The sequence below is a fragment of the Pan troglodytes genome, chromosome 13 (assembly GCF_028858775.2).
Source record: "Pan troglodytes isolate AG18354 chromosome 13, NHGRI_mPanTro3-v2.0_pri, whole genome shotgun sequence".
NCBI lineage: Eukaryota > Metazoa > Chordata > Mammalia > Primates > Hominidae > Pan > Pan troglodytes.
Genome location: NC_072411.2, coordinates 43,682,822 through 43,696,706, shown reverse-complemented (window position 1 = coordinate 43,696,706; position 13,885 = coordinate 43,682,822). Strand labels below are relative to the sequence as shown.

The 13,885-nt window shown below is 35.3% G+C and overlaps 1 protein-coding gene across 1 annotated transcript in view; it reads left to right on the top strand.

Annotated features, from left to right (window-relative positions):
- The window catches only part of LRP1B (LDL receptor related protein 1B), a 1,946,873-nt gene that overhangs the window by 535,002 nt on the left and 1,397,986 nt on the right, over window positions 1-13,885 (top strand). The gene's annotated exons all lie outside the window — the stretch shown is intronic.

The following is a 13,885-nucleotide window of genomic DNA, read 5'->3' as shown; positions in this document are numbered from 1 at the left end:
TCGGCTCATTGCAGCCTCCTGGGAGATCCCTCTACCTCAGCCTTCCAAGTAGCTGGGACTGCAGATGAGCACCACACCCAGCTAATTTTTTGTAGAGATGGGATTTTGCCATGATGCCCAGGCTGGTCTTGAACTCCTGTACTCAAGTGATCCACCTGCCCCTGCCTTTTAAAGAGTTGGGATTACAGATATATTTAAAGTTCTTTTAAACAACCAGATCTCTTGTGAACCAATTGAGCAAAAACTCACTTATCACCAAGGAGATGCTGCTAAGCTATTCATAAGGGATCTGACCCCATGAGTCATATCTCCCACTAGGTCCCACCTCCAATATTGGGGATTACATTTCAGTGTGATATTCAGAGGGGGCAAACATCCAAACCACATCAGATGCCACACCGTAAACATGTACCTGGTATTAGAATCTCATGATTTCTCTTTCAATCCACTTAATGCCCACTGGTTGCTGAACACCAAAGGAATAGATAAACATTGATACTGCCTTAATTGTGATTCGAGGCAGTGCAAACCAGGAGAAGATACCTGACAAACATGAAGTGAGAGCTTATTCACCATCCCTAGTTATCAGTCATTTGTTTGCATCCTTAATTTTCAAAATATAAATAGCAGAGTTTCTCAGACCCAGGAAAATGTGCTTTGCACAAGAGCTGAAGTAGACCCTTTGCTGGCCTGATGTCTTCAGCCTTTTTCATCCACTTGGGTTTCTTCCCCTAGAATAATAAGTATTCTCTAAATAGTTAATTTTAATTGCAATATCTGTTTTATGCCCCCAAGAACCCAATATCCAGTAGTGGCTTACATAATTTAATGCAAAGAAGGTGTGCATTTCTTGATATTCCTCAGTTACTTTAACTTCATTCTCAAAAACTCCTGGCATATACATAATTTCTAATTACTATGGTAAGTTTCTGTTTTTCTTCATGCTGAACAATCCATCAAGCTGTCTTTCATTCTTGCCCCAATACTGTGATGATGATGCTTTATTAACTCTGTGCGTTTTCTGTCATAGTTCACATGCTTGCCTTAAAAAAAGACATGTTTACATGAATATATTCTCGAGAAAAAATTCCAGACAGTGCAGAATTATATGAAACAAAACATTTAAGCCTCTCTTTACTTCCTTTCCAACTCAGTCTCTTGCCAGGACTAACCATTTTCAATAGTTTGGAATATATTTTTCCAGGCATCCTTCTATATATTTACATATATACATATGTATGCAGTATGGAAGCTACAGATACATTAATTTACATAACCATATGTATTGTTATGTGATGTACTTTATTCATTTAGCCATATGTCTGATAGGTGATTATACGACAATATGTACATTTCTACCTTATTTTTTTTTTCCTTTTTAACATTCTCAAAGTATTCCATAATACAGAGAAACCATACATTTAGCCACTCTCCTGCTGTAGGACCTTTAGTTGAGTTCACATATTTTACCACTTAAATGGCAAAGCAGTGAGCATCCTTGTCAGCATATGTTGATATTACGTGTGATGATTTCTCAAGATTAAATTTTTACAGTTAGAATTACTGTGCCAAAAAAATTACATAATTCTAATTTTGATACATATTGCACATTATCTTCCAAGTAGACTTTACCAATTTACACACCAATCACCAGTTTCAACATTTGATATATTAGTAATTATTTTTCCAACCTTGTGAATGAACATTTATCTCATTTTCACGTGCATTTTGCTTATTGTTTCTAAGGTTGAGCTCTTTTCATTTGTTTTTGGACATTTAATTTATTACGTTAAGAATTCCCTGATAATACATTATGTTCATGCTTTTTTTGTTGATTTGTTTATCAGTTTAATAAAACAATTTACATATTCCAGATAGTAATCCTTTTTGTATACCACTAATTTATTGGTGACTCCCAACGTTAAGTAGTATATACCTGTTGCTTATTTTTATATATCTTCTTTTTATAAGTGGATATTAAGCTCCATTAGTTCAGGGTTCTTGTTTCATATCTTTTTTTTTACTGTCCCCAGTACCCAGAATAGTCACAATAAATAGGCACTTAATATTGATTGTCAATTGAGGAGGGAGACTACAACTGCAAAATTAAGACAAGGATCAGCAGGAATGTGTTGCTGGCTCCAGTCTCAAGGCTCAAGGCCAGGAGTGACAAAGTCAGCTTTGGCTTCTCAGATCAGTTATCAATCCTGAAGGTATAAAACCAGAAGATGAAAGAGACCTGTATACCCTGAGATGCGACCACTCATTTTTCTCTGTTCAGTCATTCACTTCTGAGTTTGTTATTATACACATTCATTCATCGAGTGATGTGTTTATATTGTTTATCTTCACTAACTTATTTAGCTCTTTCCATGAAAATCCACGTGGAAAGTTGGCTTAAGCCAAAATATATTCAAAGGCTTCTGTCTTGAAGTTATGTCCTAAATGTTACTCTACAAGGCTGTATGCAAAAGCCAACTAAAACATTTAGACATATTTCATTTGTCAAATCACTTGTGTTCCATAGTTTATTTTTAATTCAGCCTTTATTTAATAAAAATCTCTTCCACATACATATTTATAAGCACATGGAATTATGCAGATTTTGCTTGTAGATGTAAACATTTTTAAGTGAACAGAGGTGCTAGTTTTCTTAGGAAGAAAGGATATGTTCACAATTCAAGCAAAATACAGCAGACTTTTTTTTGTATTTCTCCATTTCTCTCACTCCCAATTAACATACGTGTTTCGTTTCTGAATGCTTTTATTCACTTACTTGCCACACTCTTAGGTAACACCCGTTGTGTTCCATCTCTAGTTAAGGATGTATGGTTTGTGATTTGGAAGAATATGGTTTTCTCTAAATAATATTTTAAAAGCCTTGAGTTAATTTTTAATCCGTGTTATCATGCAGGTAGTGGGGAAAACTGTCTTTCACTCATTCTGTACGTATAATCCTAAAACAGCTCATTTTCTTTTCTTTCTTTTCTTTTGTTTTTTGCAGGGTTGAGGTGCTTTGGGAATGAATGGGAGTAAGTCTTTCTCTAAAAGCTTACTTGGTGTGTGTGTGTGTGTGTGTGTGTGTGTGTGTGTGTGTGTGTTTCACTATAGTTCTGACTATATGTTATGCGGTCAAATCCAAATTCACTTTTTTTATTCCTCTTTAAATCCTTAGGGATACCTTCAACTGTCAGTATAATAAAATGGTCATTTTACAATCATAATAACCACCACTCTAATAATAATTAACTAATTAAATGTTTTAGAATATCTCTACTGTCAATGAGAAATTTTATTGACAGGAAAAATCAATGGTCCAGTCAAATGTTTCTGGATAACTCTCGTAGCTGAAATGGGTCACTACAATTACACCACTAAAATCCTGTCAATAGTCTAAAAAGGTAAATAACCAGTTTAAGAATTTCATACAAATATATAAAAAATATTAGCTATATACCTCTTTTGTATATGTTATATGATAACTACATTTTTATATAGTGGATATATGCTTTACAATATTTATAATAAATGTGAGATAAAGCACAGTCACATTTTCTAAAATTTTATAAGAGAAGCATTGAAATATGTGGGTAGAACAATAGATTAAGATTAAGAAGTCTTTAGTTTTAGTGCCTATTGCCACAGGCTACTTTGGTAAATTAAAAGAAATGTCACTCATCTTTTCTAGACATCTGTTTTTTTCATCTACAAAACAATGGGCTTGAACTTGGCAATATTCTAAAATCCCTTCTAGCTGCTAATTTCTATAAAAGAGTATAATTTTTCTATTTTAAATGATTATGAAGGTTTATAGTTTTTATAGCTTTGGTTTTATAACATTGTGTTGGTCATATTTGTGATTTATTCAATTTCAAGTCCTGCTCAGGAATACAGTTCCCCAATTACAACATTATTTCTATGGAAAGAGAACAATATGTTTTAAGATGAGCCTTTTTTGATAGAATTTATATGAGCACATTATATTAGAAATGGTGACTGCCTGTGTTTGCTAGTGTATTTTAGTGTCTCTCAGAGCTAATTTTCCCAATGGGCTTGTTTGTTTCCTAAATACTCTTTATGCTGAGACTAAGTTAAAATTGAAAAAAAAAAAAAAAAGCATTGCTTTGTGGGAAATAATTACTCACGTATAGTGATTTCAGCCAAAGCCCTATAGTTAATCTCCATAGAATTAAGATCAAAGGGCTTAAATTCTTGGTGTTCTTTTCCTAAATGGAACATAACAAGAATTTTATACCACTTTGTACTATGCTAATCCAAGAACATTAGCACATGTGGTTAATCTTACTTTAGATTGCTTAATTTTTATAGTTTTACCTTCAACAGTCCTTTAATGTAGTTTGAGTGTGCATGTGAATATTCATAAAAATAAGTATATGTTTAATGAGTACAGAGTTTCTGTTTGTGATCATGAAAAGTTCTGGAAATGGATGTTGGTGATAGTTGCACAACACTGCAAATGTACTTAATGCTACTGAATAGTATACTTAAAATGGTTACAATAGTAAATTTTATGTATATTTTAATCACAATAAAAAATAAGCATAGAAAGGCTATTAAATTAATTATTTCTGAAGTCATATTGGTAGATTCAGAGGAAAACACTTTCCTGGGAAAGAAATAAGAAATAATCAGAAAATATTTCACACTGTAACTTGAGGCTAACTTTTTCTATGCTGAATGCTAGATGTGTAACCTATCCCCAAGAAAGTCTGCTGTAATAATGATTTGAAAGTAATATCTCTGTCTCAAGGGTGTGATGACCTCTGTGGTTCTATTAATTCCATATCCATATACATGTTTATAGTTCTTTCCTTATAACCAGAATATTCACCTCTGTCATTTCGATGACATGGATGTGAATGGAATACACAATTACAGTTGCTAAAGCAAGAACAGACTAAGTCAGAGAGGCAGCTCCCATCCCCACGGATTTGAAAAGCTTTCTCCTTTGAGTTATTATGTATTATGCAGTTTTTCTGTGTTTACAAGAGGCTAATTATCATCTTATTCTCAGGGTGGGCAAAGGCAATATCAAAGAAGGGATACAGAGAAATATCCAAAATACCATTCAGGTAGAAATTTCCGAATTTGACAATGAATGTCAGTTTGATATTGGGGAAAATGTCAAAATCATAAACAGATTTGATCTTCATTAAATCCAGAACATATTTGGAAGTTAATAGTTTAGGCTATAATCCTACATTATGGCATGGAAAAAATAATGGTCCTGCCCCAGAGAATGAGTTTTATACTTTTTTTTTTTTTTGGTTCTTGTAGCACTTAACACAATACATTCTCATAGTAGTCTGTGTGTAAATATTTCATGATTCAGACTAATTGGCACAGTTCTAGACTACTCTGAATGACTTTGATCAATTTTTATGTCATGGTTGACCACTGACTCTCTGGCTCCATTCAGTCCTTCATTCTACATTATATGCCAACCCCATTTGGTATTACGTTGAATTATAAAACAAAAAAATTTAAAAATATATTTAAAAACTTTCTCTATCACATGCAGCTTATTTGTAGTTAGAAAGTGTGTGTTTTAAACCAGACTCAGAGGATAACTGCAAACTAAAATTTGTATTTTGTGTGAAAAATAGAATAGTATAGCACTGACTTTTCTCTCGTCTGTCGAAATGCCTCCCGGAAATATTCAGGATATAGAAACAATGTAATAGACTACGTTTTGCCAGATAATACTTCACTGACAGATTAAAATGCATTCTGTTACTCTCTGTCTAGCATCTATGCATTTCATTAAGAACTAAAGAAAATAATGACACAAGCCAGATTTCTAGGTTGGGTAGGGAATTGGAAATATCAATTTGCTAATATTAAGAGTTTTAAGTGCTAAGAATCTTTATAAACATTAGATAAATTATTATATGAGTTTTTTTAATACGCACTTTAAAATGTATACAATCATGCCTGTTACCCCAGCACTTTGGGAGGCCGAGGTGGGTGGATTGCTTGAGTCCAAAAGTTTAAGCCCAGCCTGAGCAACATGGCAAAACCCCATCTCTACAAAAAATGCAAAAATTATCTGGGTATGGTTATGTATACCTGTGGTCCCACCCAACTACTGAGGAAGCTGAGGTGGGAGGATTGCTTGATCCCAGGCTCAAGCTGCAGTGAGCTTGCAGTGAGCCATGATTGTGCCCCTGCTTTCCAGTCTGTCTGGGTTACAGAGTGAAACCCTGTCTTTAAAAAAAGAAATGAAAAGTCAGTAAAATTTCCTAAAACTTACGTTATATCTTGATAATTATAGCCTTTCTAAATGTTAAAAAAATTTCAACAAATTTAGTTTAAAGATCTAATTGGCTTTACTGCTGATCTATGAATCAGGCAGCATCCCATCAAAGATGTAGAAAAGCTGCTTTAATAAGCAGAGCAAAGAAGTTGGGCTTTATAGGCAGAAAAGGGCTGAAGAAGCAGAAACAAGGAACAAAAACACGGACTGGTCATTACAAAGTAACTTTCCTTACAGGGTTAAAAAAGAGGAACTTCCTCTGTTTTACCAGCTGGCTCAGGTAAACCAGGCCCCTTCTGATTGATTGCTGTGAATTTCCCTTTTTTTTTTTTTTTTTGGAAAACTGGTTCATTTTAAAGTTCATTTTGATTACATGGAACCTAGCACAAGTTACTGCATTCTAGTTTGTCCAGTCTGGTCTGTTGGACCTAGTGCGCGAGCTCAGTTCACACAATGATCTCCTATAATTTTCATATAATATAGATAATATAAAAACTGTCATATGATAGGTATGATATGGTTTGGCTGTGTCCCCACCCAAATCTCATCTTGAACTGTAGTTCCCATAATCCCCACATGTCATGGAAGAGACCCAGTGGGAGGTAATTGAAGCATAGGGGCAGTTACCCTCATGCTGTTCTCATGATAGTGAGTGAGTGAGTTCTCACAAGATCTGATGGGGTTATAAGGGGCTTTTCCCCTTTTTACTGGGCATTTCTCCTTCCTCCCATCATGTAAAGAAGGACGTGTTTGCTTCCCCTTCTGCCATGATTGTAAGTTTCCTGAGGCCTCCCTAGCCATGGAGAACTGTGAGTCAATTAAACCTCTTTCCTTTGTAAATTACCCAGTCTCAGGCAGTCGTTTATAGCAGCATGAGAACGGACTAATGCAATAGGGGATGATTACAATATACTAGTGAGCATCAGTGAAAAGGAGAGTACTGTAATATGTTTCTTAAAGAATGAAAAATAAACTGTAAAGGTGGAGGAAAGTAAGCCATAATTAGAAAAAAATTAAGAAGCTCAAGAGCATCCCAAAAGGATAATGCAATATGCACAATTGATAGTTGGATAAAGAAAAGATGAGTGATTCAAACATGACTTAAGACATTGATTTCAACACCCCCTGTGCATATTCTTGCAAGGAAATTTCTAACCAGCTACAGATGCTCCTCTATTTAGGATGGGATTACATTTTGATAAACTCATTGTGAAGCTGAAAATTTGAGAAGTCAAACCATCGAAAGTCAGGGACCATCTGTCGTGACTTTTTCTACTTTTTTTGTTACAGCATGACTCACTATAGCTTTTAAATTGTATTCTATTTGATCAGCCTGGGAAAGGGGAAGGGGGAAATCTTTGCTATATCAGAATGAAACAAATTTTAAAAAACTTCATGAAAGACTGAGTTGGAATTGAAATAAAAACTGGTAGTTCAAGATGTAAAGAAGTTCTGAACGTGACAGTTAAAGCCAGTTAAAGAATTCCCTGTGAGGACTTTTGTCTGGGAGTTTGATTTTATCCCTGCAGCTTTGCTTAAGAGATTTCCTGTTCCTTTCTGCTAGTGACTTAGTATTGTTTTTTCCAGCCGTTTCATTCTTTTTACCTTTGCCTTGAGCACTGTAGAAATCAATATAGTAGGCACTCTCTGTTCTGTGCCCAATACCTGTAGTTTCCTGTGTGTGATGGTTTGAGATTCTGTAGATACTACTTAATCCGATAGCTGGTGTGGCCTATTTGTCCAATAAAACATTTTCCACAGTGGCAGGGAACATTAAACTACTTCTGTGGGTGGTAGAATATTGCCTTTTGTTAGCTATAGGGGGTGAGGGAACTTGGATGAAGTTAGAACATTATTTTTATTTTTGTGGGTGCTTTTGAAGATTGTATTGATCCAACTTATAAATGCCTTGACATGGGGTGGGACTGCTCTTCTCTCATGCCTGATCTCTCAGCTTGTTAGTGACTTCACTCTTGGTGGGAACAGAGGATTTAATCAAATAGTTGGCTGGGTATCTATTCTCTGCTAGGGTCATAAGAAGAATATGGATTGTCTATAAGAAGAAAGAGGATTCTGCTACAGCCTCAGTTTGATATATTAACCTTAGATTCAGTCCTCTCAGTGTGAAGTCCAATTCCCAAAATGGTTGCTTAAACAACCCAAAGTTACATTTTGAGTTAAATGCTGGAAATACCAACCTCATACAATTAGTGAAAGGTGGAAAGGGTGAAGGCAGTATATTTGGAAACTGTTTTCAGGGCAAGTATCACTCAGAATGGATATTTAAAAAAGCAACACTGCTCATAAAATTTTATATCTTTTTATTGTATTCAACATGTATTTATAAAGTATCCTAGGCACTAGAAATAAAGCTGTGGTGGTAGATTTGTGCAAGGGTCAGGATACAAGTGACCCTTACCTCAAGAGTTTAATACTTAAGAAATGAGACAACCAAACAGCTCATTTGACGTGTTATAAAGAAGTGCACACAACTAATTTAGTGTAGGGGGGTTTAGCTCTTTATTAAAAAGCAATGTTTAAACAGGGAAATATGGAGATGGTAGAATTTCAAGTAGCTTAGTGTATTTTGATTTGATGGTTTCTCACCATCTTCCTTGTACCCCTCCTTTCTTTTTCCCCTTTAGAAATGACTACTATAGTAAGTGGATGGTAAAAATGTCACCGGGCATTTAAAATATTAGCAAACTGTAAATCTTGCTTTTCCAAAGACCCAAAGGCATATTAAGAGTCATTAGTCATAGTAAGTTTGGAAAAAAAATAGCCCTTAGAGATCTGGCTTTGTCTCATATGGAGTGTGATCTTTGGACATTATGATTCTCATGTATACGTGGAGATAATGCTTATACAGATTGGTTGTACAAATTAAAGGCAGTAATGTATCTACATCCTCATACAACACTTGTTCAGCCTGGGTGCAGTGGCTCACAGCTGTATTTCTGCACTTTGGAAGGCTGAGGCAGGAGGATCACTTGAGCTCAGGGGTTCAAGACCAGCCTGGGGCAAAATGATGAGACCTCATCTTTTCAAAAAGTAAACAAAATTAGCTGGGTGTGGTGGCAAGTACCTGTAGTCCCAGCTACTCAGGAGGCTTTGGTGGGAGGATTGCTTGAGCCCAGAGGTAGAGACTATGGTGAGCTGAGATTGTGCCACTGTACTCCAGCCTGGGTGACAGAGTGAGACCCTATTTCAAAAAAAATTAGAAACTTGTTTATAACAGAAACTTATTATAGCTTCTGCCCATCTCCCTCCACTGTAGGCAACCTTGCTTGAAGACTGACAGACATTTATCTTACCTTGTTCATCATGTTTACCATTCTTAAAATCCTGTTTCTTAAAATTTCATGGGTCACTCTGCAGCATAATTTTGTTAAAAGCATCAGCTCTTCCATCAAGAATTTTTTTTTTTTACATCCTATTCATTGTTTACCCAACATTAAGAAAGTGAGTACAGTTTGCTATTGTAATGACTGACCAATAAGGAGACAGAAATAAACTTAGGAAAAGAAGACTACTAATGAATTTTCTGAGACCTACCTTCTTTCTGAATCCAATACAATGTTTACCTTCATCTCTATTAATCCATCAAATCACGCACAAAAGGAAATTGTACTCACAATTTGATTTTCATCATCTATTCTTACCAATGTCACAAGAAATATTAGAAAAGTAGCATTTGGTTGTTGGTGGTGTTACTCTGTAATGTCAAGTTTAGGTGAAGATTTGTAAGCACAGCAAATCACAGGGTCCCAGGGTCCTACTCTGTGATCAGAGACCCTGTTTGCTCTTTTACCCAGCCACCTAACTGTGGATTATCTTTGAACCTTCAAAGTATGTCAAATTTTTCCACATAGTATTAAAATTTATTTGTTAATAGAATTTATTTTTAGAGCAGTTTTAGGTTTACAGCAAAATTGAGCTTCATCTCCATTGATCCATCAAATCAATGAGTTCTTAACTCTCTACTTTCTGACCTCCCTGACTCCCGACAGCCTCCCCTACTATCAACATCCTGCACCAGGGTGATCCATTTGTTATAATCAATGAAACTATGTTGGTATAGCGTAATTATCCAAGGTTCACAGTTTACCTTTGGATTCATTCTTGGTGTTGTACATCAACAGTCCCTAACCTTTTTGGCACCAGGAACCAGTTTCGTGGACGACAGTGTTTCCATGGACCAGGGGTGGAGGAGAATGGTTTCAGGATGATCCAAACGCATTATATTTATCATCAGACTCTCATAAGGAGTATGCAACCTAGATCCTTAGCATATGCAGTTCACAGTACAGTTTGCACTCCTATGAGAATCTAATGCAGCAGCTGATCTGACAGGAGGTGGAACTCAGGCAGTGATGCTGGTTGGCCTGCAGCTCATCTCCTGCTGTGCGGCCCACTTCCTAACAGGCCACAGAGGAGTACTAGTCTACTGCCAGGGGGCTGGCGACACATACTATACATTGTATAGGTGTTGACAGATGTAAAATGATACTATCTTCCACTGTGATATTATAGAGTAGCTTCACTACCTAAAATCCTCTGTGCTCTGCCTACTTATTCCTCCCTTCCCCTTAACTCCTGGAAACCAATGATCTTTTTACTGTCTTCATAGTTTTGCTTTTCACAGAATGTCATAGCTGGAATCATCAGTATGTAGCCTTTTCAGATTTGCTTCCCCCATTTAGTATTATGCACTTAAGTTTCTTCCATGTCTTTCAATGACTTGATAGCTGCTTCTTTTTAGCACCAAAAAAGATTGCAATGCCTGGATATACCTCAATTTACTTATCCAGTCACCTCTGAAGAACATCTTGATTGCTTCTATATTTTGGCAGTTGTAAATAAAACTGAGATAAACATTTTTGTTTAGGCTTTTGTGTGCACATAAGTTTTCAGCTATTTGTGTAACCTTCAAGGAGCAGAAATGTTGAATCATACGTTATGAATGTGTTTACTTTTTTAAAAATCTGGCAAACTGTCTTCCAAAGTGGCTATATCCTTTTGCATTCTCACCAACAATGAATTCTCAATCATTGCTCCGCATTCCTGTCTGCATTTAATGTTGTCAATGTTCTGGATTTTGGTCATTCTAATAGATGTTTAGTGGCAACTTATTACTGTTTTAATTTGCAGTTCCCTGATGATACATGATGTTGAGCATCTTTTCATATGCTATTTGCCATCTTCTTTGGTGAGGTGTCTGTTTAGATCCTTTGCCCATTTTTGAATCAGGTTGTTCATTTTCTTACTGTTGAGTTTCAAGAGTTTTTTGTATATTTTGTAAAATAGTCCTTTAGCAGATATGTCTTTCGTAAATGTTTTCTCCCGGTCGATGGCTTCTCATTCTCTTGACATTGTCTTTCACAGAGAAGCAGATTCTAATTTTAATGAAGTCCAGCTTATCAATTATTACATTCATAGTTGGTGTCTTTAGTGCTGTATCTCAAAAGTTACCTTCAAACCCTAGGTCACTTAGATTTTCTTCTATGTTATCTTCTAGGAGTTTCATAGTTTTGCATTTTACATTTAGCTCTGTGATCTATTTCAAGTTAACTTTTGTGATGGGTGTTAGGTCTGGGTCTAGATTTATATTTTAACATATGGATTCCAATTGTTCCAGCATCAGTTGTTGAAAAACTATCTTTTCTCTATTGTATTGCCTTTGCTCCTTTGTCAAAAGTCAATTCATTGTATTTATGTGGATTTACTTCTGGGATCTCTTATAATTTATTTTTGAATGTTTGTTTCTTCATGTGCTGTGAGTTTTGTAAAGCAGTGTAGTATGTGTTTAAACCCCTGTATGTCTATAACCCCTAAATAGGGAGTGGGTACAGATTTTCTGTATGAAATCTTCTCATAAAATTAGGGAGAATAATTAATTATTCCACATAAAATATAAACAATATAAGGTTAAGTTAAATATATTTTTAATGCTCTTGAAATATGCAATCTAAATATAGAATTATCTAGATTATTTCAAACTACCTGATCATAAAACTTCCTTGAGGCAGTTTTAATCTTATAGGTTCCCAGTCAAAACCCAAAACTCTTCAAGAAAGAGTCCTGGGAAACTGTGTTCTTAATAAAAATCCTAGGTGATTTATATGCTCAGTGAAGTTTAGGTAACACTGATGTCTATAAAAAGTAACTACAAGTTTAAAATATCTAACATCACATGTAAATGCATAATATATTTATTTCATTTATTCATTCACTTATGTAGCATATATGCACTGAGCTCTAAGTCGATCACGTACTATGCCTGGGAATAGAAAGGTAAATAAGAGTCTCTACCCTCAAGAAGATTACATTCTTTCAGTAACAAATAAAAGGTTAAAATAAGTGGGCAAAATAGAAGCACCAAAGGAAGATTGTTTAGAAACATTAGAAAAAAATGTACAGAGTAGATAATGTTTTCATAATATCCTTAGTATGCTTTTCATCTGACTTTCTTTGTCCTAATTAGAATGGATATATGATTCAACACATTTTTAAAAAAATCCATTACCTCAGGCAATTGAAATACCCTATCATTGAGTATAATATTAATTACCTCACTCAAGGTACCATTCCATGTTTGAATAATTACATACATTTTTGCTGAATCATGTTGGCATTGTATTGGTGTCTTATTGAAGACTTCATCAGCTGAATAAATTCTGTGACTTAAAAAGTGCAAAGAAAAGATCCACAAACAACATATTAATTCCAATTACTCTACCTTTAATTACTGTAGAATAAATTTGCTACTAGGAGGAGGAGACATTATCTTTGTTTTAAATTTCAACCCTGCCAGGTGTGGTGGCTCACGCCTGTAATCCCAGCACTTTGGGAGGCTGAGGCAGGCGGATCACGAGGTCAGGATATCGAGACCATCCTGGCTAACACAGTGAAACCCCGACTCTACTAAAATACAAAAAATTAGCCAGGCATGGTGGCGGGCGCCTGTAGTCCCAGCTACTTGGGAGGCTGAGGCAGGAGAATGGCATGAACCTGGGAGGCGGAGCTTGCAGTAAGCCGAGATCGCGCCACTGCACTCCAGCATGGGTGACAGGGTGAGACCCCATCTCAAAAAATAAAAATAAAAAATAAATAAATAAATTTCAACCCTTTCATGAGTTACATTTGTAAAAATGAGATAGGAAAAATGAATAATGCTAACATAAAGTTTGGTTTTGAAAATGGTAACTATATTTAAATTGTAAATCTGCTAATCTGTTGGCATATTTGGGCCTGTATCTATCTATTTATAGATAGAGATAGATACATAGGTAGATACACAGATAAAACTTATAAACAGGGAAATATATTTGCCAGCTGTATTTTTAATATTCTTTTTTCCCAAGGCAATAATCTTCTAAATAGATATTTAAAAAGTATATATTAGCTATTCCAAACAAAGATAAACCACAGTTTAGTGGAAAGAATAATATCAACATTCTAGTCCTCTTTTATTCAACTAGCTGTTGATACTTTTAGATGTTTTACTTAACCTCTCTGGGCATCATTCTCACCGTGTATAAAATGTTAGCTGATGGTTAACATTTGTTTTACTTTAAAGTTCTATTAATATACTTACTCAGGTTGTAT